The following is a 16,089-nucleotide window of genomic DNA, read 5'->3' as shown; positions in this document are numbered from 1 at the left end:
TTAGATGTTTGCTGGCAGCCAATGAAAGGAGAGATAAACAGTGCTGCTGACTCATGAGCAGGAAAAGCTCCAACTGCATTCACAGCAGACTCGCACTGGGTATCTGTTGCAGTATCACTAAACACCGGTCATTTTTATGCTTGTATTTCTGAAGGTAAGTTGCTGTTTGCTTCCAATTTCTTCTATTTGGGCATTTGGATATTAGTTTAACTTAGAAGAGTTTCTCACATGCTAAGAAAAACACTATAAATTACTTTTTAGAGTTACCTTTAAAGTTAGAAACTTGAAATAAATATAGGAAATAGGAAAATGTTAGGAAAAACTTCTCTGAATGAGCAGTGAGGCACTGTCAGAGGCTGCCCAGGGAGGGGGGGAAGTCACCATCCCTGGGGGTGTCCCACAGCTGTGGGGACGGGGCACTGATGGATGTGGGCAGTGGGCATGGTGAGGGTGGGCTCGGGTTGGACTTGAGGATCTGAGATGTCTTCTCCAGCCTTACTGACTCGGTGATTCTGTGAAATGGTTTTATAGTCATCTCCTTCCTGCCCCTAACCACTTGAACTAGGGGATGACAACAAAGTTTTTAAATAATACAAAAAAACCTTTAAAAATTATATAAAAAACAAAACAAAACAAAAACAAAAAACAACCAAAAACATTTTGTGATTTGATAATGAGATTTGAATTGGATCCAAGAGGAAAAAAAGCATTCAGAAGAGCAGAACTATTGGAAAAAATACCAAACTTAGCACCTGGGAGTTAGAGCGAGACTTTGTTGTCTGTAACTTCATTTAACCATATTCCATTACTAGTCCCTCCAACTATTGTAGCAACCTTATTAGAGCTCTGGATACATAATAGAGCTCTCATTTTAGGTGCTAAAATCAAACCAGTTTGAGTTCAGGCATGGAAGCAGATGTACAGACTCAAATAGAGGAACAATATTCCTCAGTATGATGTGGTTTGTAACAAAGACTGAATTGGTTTTCAATTTGTTTGTATAAATCACTAGCTAAATTAGGTTTTTATTAATGAAAAACAGGAGCTGCTCATAGCTTTTCTTTTTATCCAAAAAGGACTGCTTGATTCTACTTGAAAAGTAGAAACATTCAGGAATGGTTTAGGTCCCGTATTCATTATATGAGCTTATTTGGACTGTATGGAGTTCTGAGTAAATTATTTTGATTATTTAAAAGTTTATTTGTTTTATAATACAGCATTATGAGACATATTTTTTTACTGCCAGCCTTCTGATTGCCTCATATTTACTTAGGATTTGTAGATTTGCATGGTTTGTCTCTGCAATTTAAGGGATAAGTGGCTTATCTGGAAATTTATATTTATTCAGAGAAACCTTTTCTAAGTTTCTGAGACCACTAACTTGTCTTTCAGTGTCATATCTAAGTGAAATATCTAAGGTAGTGATTGCTTTCAAATTACAATAATTTTAAGAAGTCAGTAGTTCAACTGTGCTGTCATATTAAAATCAAATACTGTTGAAGCTGAGCTGGCCAATCAGCTGCACTTTGATTTACATTTTGATTGTAGTTAGATGAGATACTGAGTAATTGCCTTTTTTTTTTTTCGTGAGAATCAGTGAAACTCTTTCTTTCTGCCATTTAACTGTTAAATACTAAATTGTTGTCTACATAATTAAGTAGCATTTTAAGACATTATATCATTAATAATACCTATATATTTCAAAGTGATCAGATATAAATAATAAGAGCAATTATTTAGCACCTCACAGCACTGGATGGCAAGTTATGTCCTGAGCACTCTTCTGCAGTTAGTGTAATTTCCCTGTATTTATAATGAAGATCTGACACTGAGTGGTAAAGGGAAAGCTTTAGGATTGGGATAGGGTTATTCAGTGTGTAAGAGGTGACACAATGTCACTGTGCTTTGGCAGCACTGATGACTGACAGGCCTAAGAACTTATTTTGTCATTCTTTTCCCAAATCCGGCCATCAAGATATGGCCAAACCATTGCCATTAGTAGCCCAGGAGGATTTGATTAGTTTTACCTTGGCCAGTCCCTAAACACCTCTCCATTCCTAGAAATCCCCATTCATCAAGAGGCAGCTTGGAGGCAGTTATACTGAGAAACAAGCTCTACATACATATATAAAATATTTATATATAAAATATATAAAAATATTATATATATATATGTAATTTCTTTTATATATATATAATATTTCTTTTATTTTTATTTTATTTTATTTCTTTTATATATATATATATATTTTTTTTTTTTCCCTCTTAAAAATTTATAAAAGCAGAGTTTATTTCTGAAGTCATTATGTCTGCTGTAATGTCTGCAGACCACAACCAGTGATTCTCAGCATGCCATGTGCAATCTAACTTTTCCTGGAGGACCTTGAAGAGATTTCAGTTGAAGTTTGTCTAACCCAGCAAGTACATGTGAAGGAGCAGAGTGGTAAGATGAGGGAGGGATACATGTCAGGGTTAGAGGGCAGGGAGATGTGTGTACAAGTTATAAAACCAAACCACAGTAGGTGCTGGGCTCCACCTCGCTGCTGCAGAATTCCAGTGTGGTGACAGAGGCACAGAAGGTTTCCAAGAATAACCCAAAGATAGTGTTGATGAGGCAAGATGAAGGTATTTTAGGGAATGTGCTCTGTTTGTCAGAGTTAATGTTGTGCAACAACAAACCAGTTAAAACTAGTTAGCTGAGAATTGTGCAATTATAAGTTTCTGAGGACAGTATGGAGAAAAACGTATTTTTTAAAATCCATCATTTCACATCTTTTTCCTCCCTCTGAATTCCAAATCCTGCTATGTTCTTATGTTCATAGAAACATAGAATCACAGAATGTTTGCGTTGGAAGCTTATTAAAGTCCAACTAGTTCCAAGCCCCAGCCTGGCCCTGACCACCATGAGAAATGGGGCACCCACAGTTCTCTGGGCAGTAGTGCCAGGGCCTCACTGCCCTCTGAGTAAAGAAATTTCCTTCTAACATCTAACCTTAATCTTCCTTCTGTTTGTTTAAGGCTATTCCCCCTTGTACTGTCAATGCCAGACCATGTAAAAAGTCAGTCTCTCTCCTGTTTATAAGCTCTCTTCAAGTACTTGAAGGCTGCTGGGAGGTCTTCCTGGAGCCTTCTCTTCGCCAGGCTAAACAAACCCAACTCCTTCACTCTTTCTTCCTAGGAGCAGTACTCCAACTCTTTGATCATCTTCTTGGCCCTCCTCTGGACCTGCGCCAACAACTCCACATCGTTCTTATGCTGGGTGCCCTAGGCCTGGGTGCAGCATGGCAGATGGAGCCACACAAGGGCAGAGGAGAGGGGAACAACCCCGTCTCTCTCCCTGCTGCTGTCCCTATTAATGCATCCTGAGTTCTCTCACACTATGTTAAAAAACACACTGCACAAGATATTGCTTAATTTTCTTACAGTTGCTTGGAAGACGATATAGTATTGGTTTTAGTGGTAGAGTTATATTCAACCACATAGTTCTCTCTCATTCATGCAGCCTATGTAATCCCATCTCTAGCTGAATTTCCCTCCAGTCTAAACTGCCACTTGCCTTTGCTATATTTTAAAGGGAATGGAAGTTGCTGCTTCAGGATATAGCAAATATCAGATGCTGTAAGTCTGAATGTCTCTTGCCTTCTCTTGAGATTTACCACTACCAGAGACTTGTGGGGATAGCAACTGAGTGGATGATCAGTGGATCCCTCCACTCACTCAGTATGTAAGGTCTTTTTGTGACAAAACTAACTATGAGCTAAGCAAAAGAGAACAACCAGCATGCAAATTACAGACAGTAATCACAATCACAGCCAGTGTGCTATTTGATTCAGTGTTGTATTTTTATTTACTGTCAAATGAAAGTGTGAACAGTAACAGTTTCAACATACTCAAACCTGTACTTTGTGTTCTTTAGCATCAACTGTACCCAGATCTTACATTTCCTTTACTCATAAGGATCCTATCGAATGTGGCTGAAGAGCTACATTACCTACACAGCCTCCAGCCTGATGTCTGCCACTGTGGCATGAAACCGTCCAAAGTCCTTTTGGATGCACAGTACAGAGCCAAGGTGGGAATTCTCAGCCTAATCTTGCTAACATAAAATTCAGTGATTGCCTTATGTGTTTACTCTAACAACCAATATTTAGTTCTGACACCGAGGCACTGTTATTAAAACTTACGTTTTCTCCCATCTCTGTTATCTTTGTAGATAACAGATTATGATCTAACCAACTGGAGATAACAAAAACACCTGCAGGACTGTCAGGGAAAATGCCAGGATTTAGCACACATCGCTCCTGAAATACCTGAAAGAGGTCCTTCTTCACAGGAAGGTGATATTTACAGATGAGAGGGATTTCTAAGAGCAAGTCATATTTTGTCCTTCTCTCCTTCAGAAGCCATGGCTTAGATGAGTGTACTGTTTCTCTTTACTGGGTAAAAAGCTGGATAGGTGGGCCTGCAGAATTGTTGGTGAATGGAATCAAATCCAGCTGGCCACTGGTCATGAATGGTGTTTCCCAGGAGTCAGTATTCAGGCTAGCAAGGTTTATTATCTTTATTGATGATCTGGATGAGGGAATCAAGTGCAGTCTCAGTAAGTCTGCAGATGACACCAAGTTGGAAGGAAGAGTTGATCTGCATGAGGGCAGGAGGGCCCTTCAGAGGGATCTGGACAGGCTGTATTGGTGGGCTGAAGCCTACTGTATGAGCTTCAACAAGATCAAGTGCTAAGCCCTGCTCTTTGGTCACAACAACCCGTGCAGTGCTTCAGGCTTGGTGCAGAGTGGTTGAAAGCTGCATGGAGAAAAAGGATTTGGGGGTATTGGTTGATGTTTGGCTGAACACAAGCCAGCAGTGTGCCCAGGTGGCCAGGAAGGCCAACAGCATCCTGGTTTGTATAAGAAAAAGTGCAGCCAGCAGGAGCAGGGAAATGATTGTCCCTGTGTACAACGTTGGTGAGGCCACACCTCAAGTGCTGTGTATAGTTATAGGCCTCTCACTACAAGAAAGACATTGATGCCCTGAAGCACATCCAGAGAAGGACAACAAAGCTCTGAAGGACCTGGAGCAGAAGCCTTACAAGCTTTACAAGGGGTGGCTGGGGGAGCTGGGATTATTCAGTCTGAAAAAGAGGTGATCTCATTGCTCTCTACAGCCCCTAACAAGAAGTTGTAGTGAGGTGGGGGTCAGCCTCTGCTTTTATTGGAATCAATTTCAGGAAGAACTGCTTATGCTCAGAAAAAAATGAAGCTTTTGTCTCAACGGTTTCCCACTGGGGAGGTTCTGTGGAATCTGCTAAAATAATCTACTGAGACACTTAATTATTCTTCTAACTTTAGGGATTTCTACAAAGGAGGAAGATTATCTACTGAATCATAGAATCATATAATCACAAAGTTGGAAAGGACCTACAAGGTCATCTAGTCCAACAGTCCTCTCATTACCATTGCTACCACAGCTACTAAACCATATCATGTAGCTCCACATTCAGATGCCTCTTGAACACTGCCAGGGACAGTGACTCCACAACCTCCCTGGGCAGCCATTCCAGTGCCTGACCACTCTTATGAGCGAAGAAGTTTTTCCTTATGTCTTATCTAAACCTTTTAGGTGCCTCAATAATGAGACAAATTGCAACTTCTGTCCCTACAGATGTGTATCTTTATAAACGGCTTATACACAGCCCATGCTATAACATTACAGGTAACTTTTAAGTAGGACACTCGTCTCTCACAGTTTTTATGGAAGCAACAAATTAGACTTCTTCCTTACTGCCAGAGTCATGCACTAAGATGAGTCAAGCAATGCACACACTTGAGAACTATAAATGATGTGACTTGTCTGCCTTTTTTCGTAAACACTAGATTTTTGCACAGCAAGAGTGGAGGTTTATTTTCATTCATTTCCAACTTGTAATTCTTTTTTAATTTTAGATGCTTAGATATAACTCATTGCATGAGATAGGTGTGTGTCTAGACTACAGTGCAGTAAAGAAAGCAAAGGATCATATGTGAAATAATGCTTAGCTGCGTGTTAACTACGTGTACATCCACATTACATTAATATTTTCCTAGGTAACATTTAAGTAAAAGAACTCCAGATTTTATATGGAAATCTGACAGAAGAGGGAGTAAAACACCACATGGTTCAGCTCTGCAGCCAGACTCAAGGATGTAGTTAAGTTTATACTAGAATTGCTTCTTCCCCTACAGGTTGCTTTACTTCCAACTGTAGTCTGCTTTCTCCCTTCCAGTAGATTACCTGATTCTGCCTCTAACCCCTTGAGACCAAGGGATTTTTAATCAAATAACTGTATTTTATATCATGTGAATTGCAGGTTATACACATAGATCATGATATCACTGGAATACTTCCTAGAACATTAGAAAAGAAAAAATATATATATAATACTTGGAGCTCCAGCAAAATTTGCTGGAAGAAAACAAACACAGGGGGTCAGAATCAAGTTTTTCATAGGTTAACTGACTGATATGCTGTTGAGTACCTAATGTAATGTCCCGCTTTCTCAGCTGCTATTTAGATTAGATGGAAATAAAACAAAAATGATAGAGAAAGGAGAACAGAATGTTCTGATGTTCACAAAAGCAATTGTAGTTAACAAGTGCAGTGTTTGAGGCACGGACTCAGATGTGAACGATCCAAATCATTTATTACAAGTTCTCACATCCCTTATATACCTTCACAAGTTGTTATTTTCTAACTTTCCCATCCACCCTTACAACTTTCCCAACCACCCTTACATGTCAACAAAGCATTCTACAAAACACTTTTCAACTGTCCATGCAGGCATGTATCCAATCAGAACTGTGAGACCCTTCTCCTTGCAGAGGTGTCCTTGATTCTTATGCTGTTTATCTTGCTCCACAGCTGCTGCTCTGAACAGCTTTTCTTGTATTCCCACAAACAAGCAACTCGAAAATTGTCACCCTCACGAATCCTATGTAAGTAACATCTAACTTGATTCACTGTTTTATAAAAACAGTTCAGTTGAAAACAGAAGCTTAATAATTCAGGAGAAAGGAGCTCTTCAGATTAAGGATGATTTGGGCGCCTCCGGTGGCGCAGTGGTAGGAATGCCTCTTGCAACACCGGAGGCCCGGGTTCAAATCCCCCCTGTGGCGCAAGTGGTAGAAGTGCCGCTCTGCTACACAGGAGGCTCGAATCCCGGGGGTTGGACTCGATGATCTCTAAGGTCCCTTCCAACCCGCACAAGACTGTGATACTGTGATTTGGATAGGTTTAGGAAAATTCCTTTCTTAAATCAATAAATGTGCTCTTTGAAATGATGAGAACATGAATATTGATTCCAAACTAATTAATATGATTATTATATATATATGTATAAAATTTGGTATACTGTCTGGGAGAGCACAGGCAGACAGAAACCCTTTGAAGGTATTTCTCTATTGCTCACATCTTATTTTGTTGCACCATTATTTTCTACAAATTCCTTTACTGTAGAGAAATGATGGCACCAACAGCACTGTCTGTTCGAACAGCCCTCTGTCTTCTGTTACAGTTAGAACACAGTTTGCATAAAGCATGATGTAACAATTGCCATAGTCTAAGAATGATCCCTCATTTATAGTGGTGGACCTCAAAGAAAGACTTTGTTACTGCAGGCTCAGTTCTTTATGGCAAAGCTGATCAAAGGACTGCATTTTGCAGGCTAAGTGTTATAAAAGCGCTGCATAGAATGGTACAGTGCTGTTCACACAGCTTTCATCTACCACTGCCATCTCGTGGCTGCACCTCTTCTTAGGACTGATTACACATTGTAAGGCTTTATATAAAACTGCGCACTAACGATGTAATAAATACATGTATATCTGATGTATTAATTTGATTTATTGGTTTGGACAGAGATTTTTATCCTGAAGTGGCCTATAGCAATAGGTGGTTATGGTTATTTTTAAAGACCAGCATATCTACTACCAAGGGTGTAAATAATATTTTTACTTTTGCCCTTAAAAACAAATCCCGGGACCTTGACCGTCTGAGGGAGAGAGTCACAGTCATGGATGCCATGAGGTCTTCTCTCAATTTATTGCTGTGTCACACTCCTTATATACCATCCTAATTCCCGTGCAGACGCATACACCTGCTACGCAAAACCTAATGCACACAAGAGGACCTATACACACACCTACCTCAGCCCCCTGCCCATTAACTCCCTAACCTACAGGCTGTAACTCAGCTATTCTAGAACACTCTATCTACTCAGAACTACTGTATGCACTCATAAATCTTTACAAAGACAACTTAGTACCCCAACAAACATGGTGTATCTAAAATGCTTTATTCCTTCTACAGAAAGTGTAGACCTTCGAAATGGGATTTTGATGAGTATAAGTAAGAAGGAAATTTCCACTGCAGTCTACAATCTGATGCATGTAAAGGTTTCTGCAAAATTAAGTTTTGTTACTTGGTTTATTGACTGCAATCTTTGCAATCCAAGACAGAAGAGCTTTTGAATTTACTGCTTTACTGGACGTGCTGGCGAGTACCCTTTGGCACCTCAAGTTCATTCGGGTATTGTAGAAAACAGATACTGTGAGCTGTTCTGGATGATCTTCTCTAGAAACCTCATCAGTTGCTATCTAAGGTCACAAAAACAATAGTGTCTTTCCGGTCACCAGTTATAATCAATTACAGCTTGCTATCTGTCTATCTCCATGCATATCTACATTGCCGTGGGAAACCTGTCACAAATCTGATGGCCTCAAATGCAGCTATATCTATCAGACTTGGTAGACACAGTGAGGAAACTACAGTGGCATGTTTCAGACACTGAACAAGTATTCAGACTCCATCTGAACTTGCAAAATCCATTCTGTGTGGTTGCTTTTCTTGCTGTGCTTATGTGAGCTACCTAAGTTAAGGCACACCAGATTATTCTTATATGTTGCAATCATATTCTGCACTTATAAAATAAATTTGATTGATGCTTTAATAGTTCACATAGTTATGGTCCAAGTCATTTTATTACTACTGAAGCTTATAGAATATTTGATAATACATCTCTACAAAATTTAGCACTTCAGTCCCCCTTGAGTAAGATTTTATTTTTCTATTTGCTAAATCAAAAGCAATCATTATTATTGTTTAAATAACTAGAGAGATAATATGTCCAAAATGACTGAAAAAGCTACAAGAGATGTTTAAAATGAATTCAGAAGAGCTGAAGGGTAATGAGTTGAACAAATCTGCTGCAGATGTACAAAATGGAAAAAACAGTTTTAAGTATCAAGGTATCATTGTAGCAGACATCATTTGGTATACTAAACACAGGATGCTCCTGCATATGGATACTTGAAGAACATGTTATTGCTAGCCCAAGATAAGGGCTATTTTCATCTTCTAGGGAGCCGCAGGGAGGTGGTGGAGTAACGGACCCTGGAGGTGTTCAAGGAACATTCAGACGTTGTGTTGAGGGACATGGTCTAGTGAGAACTATTGGTGATGGGTGGATGGATGGACTGGGTGATCCTGTAGGTCTTTTCCAACCTTGGTGATTCTCTGATTCTGAGCAAAGTCAGATTCTGTATCCACTTACATGCTAAAATGCAGAGTTGCTACCAAGTTGTTCTACGTAGTTCACAATATTATTATGCATCAGCATGCCTGGCAGTATAAAGTACATTGTCCCTGTAAATTATTGGTGTCAGTGTAAGTTCTTGCTCCTTACAACTGTGAATTGAGCAAATGTTCTGTATTCCTACTAGTGCTGCTGTTCTGTTTTTTTTTTGTTTTTTTTTTCCAGGAGACAGCAATTAATGCATGCAAAATTCAGAAGTATACACATTGCAGATAGGCATACAGAACTCAGAAGTGAGCACACGGCATTTATTTGAGAATCTTACAAGAGTCTTTTATAAGCTTCTTGCTTCTCCTGACAGTGCTGACGCTGCATAATATAAATGCTGTAGGGCAAAACGTCCCCAAGCCTTTATTTTGTCCCTAACAAAGACATGTGGTTAAGCTACAAAACCCTGTTTTACCCTCCTATAAGCAGCAGACTCTTGCTTTTGCAAAAAGACTCTCCACTTGGAAGACATTTTGAACATCTCCTTCATGAGGAGGTCCCAGTGATATGGCAAAAACCTAGCCTTTTTTGTGGTGTTTTCAAAATCCCAGATGGGAACAAAGCCCCCCAAAAGCTTGAATTCTAGTATTTGCAACTCATTTTCTTGAAGAGTAAGGACAACTGCTCTGTGATCACTGCATTGTATCACTACCACCCGTTTTCAAGGTGATAGTGACACTTGCTGCAGGCCTGCCAATACCGAAAGAACCAAAGCTCGTGTAGCTGGATAAGAGCTAACCTTAACTAGACAATTCTAGAATTAGAATAGAATTGTCATGGCTGCTGGCAGCACAGGCTGCAGAAGCAATTAAGGACAGCCATAGGACAGGTAGCCTATGGGTCTTTGCTGCCACAGCAACCTAGGCGACTAGCTGAAGTTGAATTAGTATGCCTACAGGCTGAACAACTGCACGCCCACCCTTCCCAGAACTGTGACACAACCTTAAGTTCCAAGAAATAACTGCTTGCAAATGGTTTTGCAAGAAGATTTTCAAGATAATTCTCCATTTTAATCTTTTTTAGATCATCTGTCAACAAAAACTCAGCCAAGTAATGAGAAAGAAAATCCCTCCTGTAGTACCAAGTTTGTCACCTGTACTTGGTAGCTGTACAGATATTGCAGGAAGAGAAAATATTCTTGAGGCTGATCTGACAAATCTTATCGCACAGGACTCAACAAAGGAAGGTCTCCACCTTGAAACATATTCAGCTCTAACTATACCAAGGAAAATAATTACTATTTGTTCCACATACCCACATATTTTTCAAGCACAGTTGTCCATTTTTAGAGCTTTGCTCTCTACTGGTATCATTCATAGCATGAGCTCACTGCAGAAGTGCTTTTTCTGTATTCTTCACACCTTTGGAAACAGAAGTTGAGCCACAGGAAATCAATTCACTTATAATAACATTTGCATTTCCAAGCATTTTACTTCTTACCAATAGCTGCTGGACTTATAGAATTTTCTGTAACTTAAGAAAGAAATTCCTACAGAATTCCTGAAAAACACAGAAGCATGTTGTAGTATATGCCAAAATCTTCCCAGGAATAGTGTCCTATCAAGTACCCAAAGAACAGCTAGTAATAAAAAGGTGCTCTAGTCATATGATATGTATTATGTTTTGTTGCTGGTAATTTAAGGGTCTCGTTCATTTAAAACTTTGTGGTTTGTTTGTTTGTTTGTTGTTGTTGTTGTTGTTTTGTTGTTTTTTTTTAAAGATTACCCATACTCTGACAAAAGAAAACCTTGTTGTACTCTTCCCTTACCTGGTCCAACTGCAGGCAGAGAAAACTGTCAGCATAAGGATCCACCACCAACACTTAAGCACAGTCCACAAACTATGCACCCTGAACAACCAGTGACAGGTAAGACTCCTCGTCCAGTTAGAGAGGGCAGCGTTCTCCCAGACCATATCTTATTCAGTGGTTACATTGTTTAGAGATTCATCGAAATAGATAATCTTTTTCTGAATTATCTGACACAGTTTCAGTTACTTAGTGCAATTACTCTTCAAAAAATGCTATCTCACATTAGTCTATTGGTGTACGGCCCTTATGTTTTCAGAAGACTGGGCACTGGCCACTAAGAATACTGGCCTGTTCTTTCCCTGGGTCGTATTCCAGTTGAGAACAAGCTTGAAAAGACCATAATAAAAACACAGAATTTGTATCACAGCATTAACTGTTTACTAAAGTATGGGCATTTTTTTTCTTTTTTTCTTTTCTCTTTTGTAGTTTTAAGCTGAGTATTTCATACAGCTACAAAAATGATGCTGACTATAGAAAAGGGTGATGAGGAGAAGGGGATAACCACTTATTTCCTTCCTTATATGGTCTCAGATTTTGCTACTGAGCTAGGAACTGATCAGTAGGAAAGCTTCTGGCTTGTGAAGCCTGCCTCTGCCTGCAGGTGAAAAGCACATTTTCTTGCTTTGTTGTTTGAAATTTGCCAATTTCTGCATCCGGTTGCTTATTTATTTCAGTTTACTCCTGAGTGATGGCATAATTTCAGGATAAAGCAGCAGACTAGTATGTGCAGGAAAAGTTCATCTCAGAACTCTACTGTCAACACTATGAAATCAGAATGAGAGAAGCACATTCTCTACAGTAACAATGGTGTTTGGTTATTACTTTTCTCTTGGTTTACAGTACTTACTGTACACTCAAAACCTGAGTGTCTGCACTAAATACTCTGAGAGGCACAAGGCTCATCAGTTAGTGAAGAGGTAGAACCCAGTGCTCTTGATCACTTTTGCCAAAAGTATTAGTTTTGCTATTAGTTTGGCATTGACAAATATTCATGTTCCTGATTTCACAACACATTTCAAACAAACCTAGTATCCTGGGCTATCTGTTAGCTGTTCTTCCATGTTCTTCAGGACAGCATTGCCTCATTTATATGGTGCCAAACTGCTTTGCACACGGTTTGTTCATGCTAGGCTGAATAGGGCCAGACGTGAACAATCTTGTCATGTCTTGTCACGTCTTGTCACATCAAAACAATATTGTCTGGAGGGAGATGACACGGCAGGTGTGGGATGACCAGGAGATCAGACCTAGCCAGCATGGGTTCGTGAAGGGCAGCTCCTGCTTGACCAATCTGATCTCCTTCTACGATCCTGTGACCCATCTAATAAATGAAGGAAAGGCTGTTGATGTGCTCTACTTAGACTTCAGCAAAGCCTTTGACACTGTCTCCCATGCTGTTCTCCTACAAAAGCTGGCAGCCTGTGGCTTGGATGGATACACTCTTGGCCGGGTAAGGAGCTGGCTGGAGGGCCGGGCCCAGAGAGTGGTGGTAAATGGAGTTAAATCCAGTTGGAGACCAGTCATGAGTGGAGTTCCCCAGGGGTCAGTGCTGGGACCTGTCCTCTTCAACACCTTTATTGATGACTTGGATGAGGGCATTGAGTGCACCCTCAGTAAGTTTGCGGATGACACCAAATTGGCAGGGAGTGTCAATCTGCCTGAGTGTAGCGAGGCCCTGCAGAGGGATCTGGATAGGCTGGAGAGCTGGGCCGAAGCCAACGGGATGAAGTTCAACAAGACCAAATGCCGGGTCCTGCACTTTGGCCACAACAACCCCAAGCGGTGCTATAGGTTTGGGGCAGAGTGGCTGGAGGATTGTGTGGAGGAAACAGACCTGGGGGTACTGATTGATGCTCGACTGAACATGAGCCGACAGTGTGCCCAGGTGGCCAAGAAGGCCAACGGCATCCTGGCTTGCATCAAAAACAGTGTTACTAGCAGCAACGGGGAGGTAATTGTCCCCCTGTACTCGGCACTGGTGCAGCCACACCTCGAGTACTGTGTTCACTTTTGGGCCCCTCACTGCAAGAAAGACATTGTGGCCCTGGAACGCGTTCAGAGGAGGGCTACAAAGCTGGTGAGGGGTCTGGAGCACAGGCCTTATGAGGAGAGGCTGAGGGAGCTGGGATTGTTCAGCCTGGAGAAGAGGAGGCTCAGGGGAGACCTTCTAGCTCTCTATAATTTCCTGAAGGGAGGTTGTAGTGAGCTGGGGCTCGGCCTCTTCTCTCGTGTAATCAGTGATAGAACTAGAGGGAATGGTTTTAAGCTGCGCCAGGGGAGATTCAGGCTGAACATTAGGAAATATTACTTCTCAGAAAGGGTAGTTAGGCATTGGAATGCACTGCCCAGGGAGGTGGTGGAGTCACCGACCATGGGAGTGTTCAAGAAACGCTTGGATGTGGTGCTGAGGAATATGATTTAGCCTGGAAGTATTGGTAATGGTTGGACTAGATGATCTTCTAGGTCTTTTCCAACCTTGATAATTCTGTGAATCTGAACAGTCTTTAGAAACACTGATTTTCTGAAATTGGATTCTCATGATTTTCAAACAAAAGATGGGAGTTCATCATACTACTTGTGAACAAAGAACACAAACCAACTCTTCCTTTCTTCTTTCTCAACAGAGATTAAATTTCTACATGCATCAGTGTTGATGCTATCACTTGCTAACAACCTGTCATGGTTTTGTAATGTTGCTGTCAATATTCCGCATCATAACATCATCTGCATTATGGATCATTAAAGGGCTCGTGCTCCGGTTCCGGAGCAAAATTACAAAATCATGACACAACCTCTCGAAGAAAAGAGTACTTAGTGTATCTTGTTTGCTTTTCTTTTTCACCCAAGGTCCTTGCTGCAAAGGAAACTGCAGTCAAGTACTGGCCAGCCATAGGGGAACCATCCTGAGCTGCATGACAGAAGGACGCCTCAACCACATCCTTGACATCCTTCGCTCACAGCAAAAGCTGTCCCGAATGGATTATGAAACAATCATTTCTTACCCGACAGTGACCAGCCGTGCTAGGGCACTGCTAGATATTTGCCTCTGCCTTGGAGAAAGGGCAGCACAGGTTGTAGTGACTGTTCTAACAGTGAACAAATGCAGTCCTCTGGCATAAGGCAGCCATCGCATTGGCTGTCCTCAGACAAGCAGGCTGCTGCTGTGACATCATTTTGAGGTTTGCTACATGGATCAGAGCTCTGGTAATTTGGAGTGGCAGTGATTCACATTCATTCCTCATTGAAAGCAGTTCTTCCTCCGGCCTATGGTTGTAATCCACTCAAGGAAAAAAAAACCAAACAAAAAAAAACCAAAACAAAACAAAAAAAAAAACTACCTGGGTGAAAAGATCACATCAACCAACTGCCTGCAGAAATTACCAAGAATGGTTTAACAAATTCTGAGTCAGTCAAATAACACCGTATTTCCTTGATTCTGGAAGTCAGAAAAATGGATTATGAGATTTTGGAGATCACTATCACTTAATCACTTTTGTTCTATGGAAGAACAAAAGTTATTAAGTCCTTCCAACTAAGGACAGTGAAGAACATTGTACTGTATGAGGAGAAAAAATAGATTGCCTTTCACTGAACTCAGCACTGAACCAGCTGTCACTGTGAATTAAGAAATATTTATTAATTCTTAATATAAGTCTTGGAAATTTTACATTATGCATCCAAATCATTTTATTTTTCTTCACAAATGGTCATATGAAAACATGGCACTGATAACAGCATTTTGGCTTAAAGTATTGGTAAATAGAAAAGCACTGATACCTTACAGTCATGTCATTCTCTAAGTGTGTCTGCAGTGCAAATGTAAAGGAGGAAGAGGAGGTGCCAAGGTGGTCATTTTTGAAATGGTGGTTCTGCAGAACTGTAAAGAAAAGAGTACCAAGATTATAATGAAAATGAGATTATAAAAGTGTTGTTTTTTGAAAACAGAGTGGGATTTGTTCAGGCTGCAATGCACTGGATTAACATGAGCAAATTTGTTCTATTTCAGGTACAAAACTATGCCATTCCATTTCCCTGTATTGCATTTGTTCTCTGCAGTTTCAAACTGCCCATCTAATTCAGTAGTTTGACAAGCTGTAAAATTAAATTAAGTAATAATGTTTTTTATGCACAGTTGAAAAAAGAGACTTATTTAGTTTACTACAGTATTACTGGAACCGTAAACTTTAGCTAGAAATTATTGTTATATACATTCATTAAACTTTATGATTGTCTTGAAATTATATATTGACAGAATTAAAATCAGTGTCTGAAAGAATGTGTTGAAAATGGTTTTGCCTGTGAAGGGAACTAACACAGACTTCACTTCTGAATGTTTTTTCCAAAGACCAAATTAGCCTTTAGCAAGAAGGGATGTCTCGCTCACAAGGAAGAAAACTGCTGTCACAGTGTTTTGCTTGTTTAGAAGGTATAAGATAATCAGAGTAAAGCAGAAAATCATTTTTTTGTAGGAATTATTTATAGACTTTTAAGAGGGAAACTAACAATATTATTGAAACCCAATTATCAACTTTCAGTAATTAGTCCATTTGGTTCTTCTGCAAGACATTTTTACCATTCTGACAGATGTGCCAGCTGCTGGACTATGCTAATTTCTGCCTTTTTTTTTTTTTTTTTTTTTTAATTTACATAGGAATAGTTTGGGATC

At 40.1% G+C, this 16,089-nt stretch overlaps 1 pseudogene across 1 annotated transcript; it reads left to right on the top strand.

Moving 5' to 3' along the window:
* Window positions 1–469: 469 nt before the first annotated feature.
* On the top strand, window positions 470–15,699 carry LOC107319006 (receptor-interacting serine/threonine-protein kinase 2-like; annotated as a pseudogene). Its single transcript, XR_014947290.1, has 12 exons — window positions 470–2,040; window positions 3,019–3,059; window positions 3,575–3,720; window positions 3,865–3,872; window positions 3,917–4,072; window positions 4,214–4,350; window positions 4,401–4,600; window positions 8,341–8,426; window positions 9,791–9,858; window positions 10,637–10,799; window positions 11,334–11,480; window positions 14,271–15,699. The product of XR_014947290.1 is annotated as a receptor-interacting serine/threonine-protein kinase 2-like (transcript).
* Window positions 15,700–16,089: the final 390 nt, after the last annotated feature.

This window comes from Coturnix japonica, chromosome 6 (genome assembly GCF_054131305.1).
Source record: "Coturnix japonica strain WE chromosome 6, WE-NBRP24, whole genome shotgun sequence".
NCBI lineage: Eukaryota > Metazoa > Chordata > Aves > Galliformes > Phasianidae > Coturnix > Coturnix japonica.
This window is presented reverse-complemented; position numbering and strand designations above follow the sequence as displayed.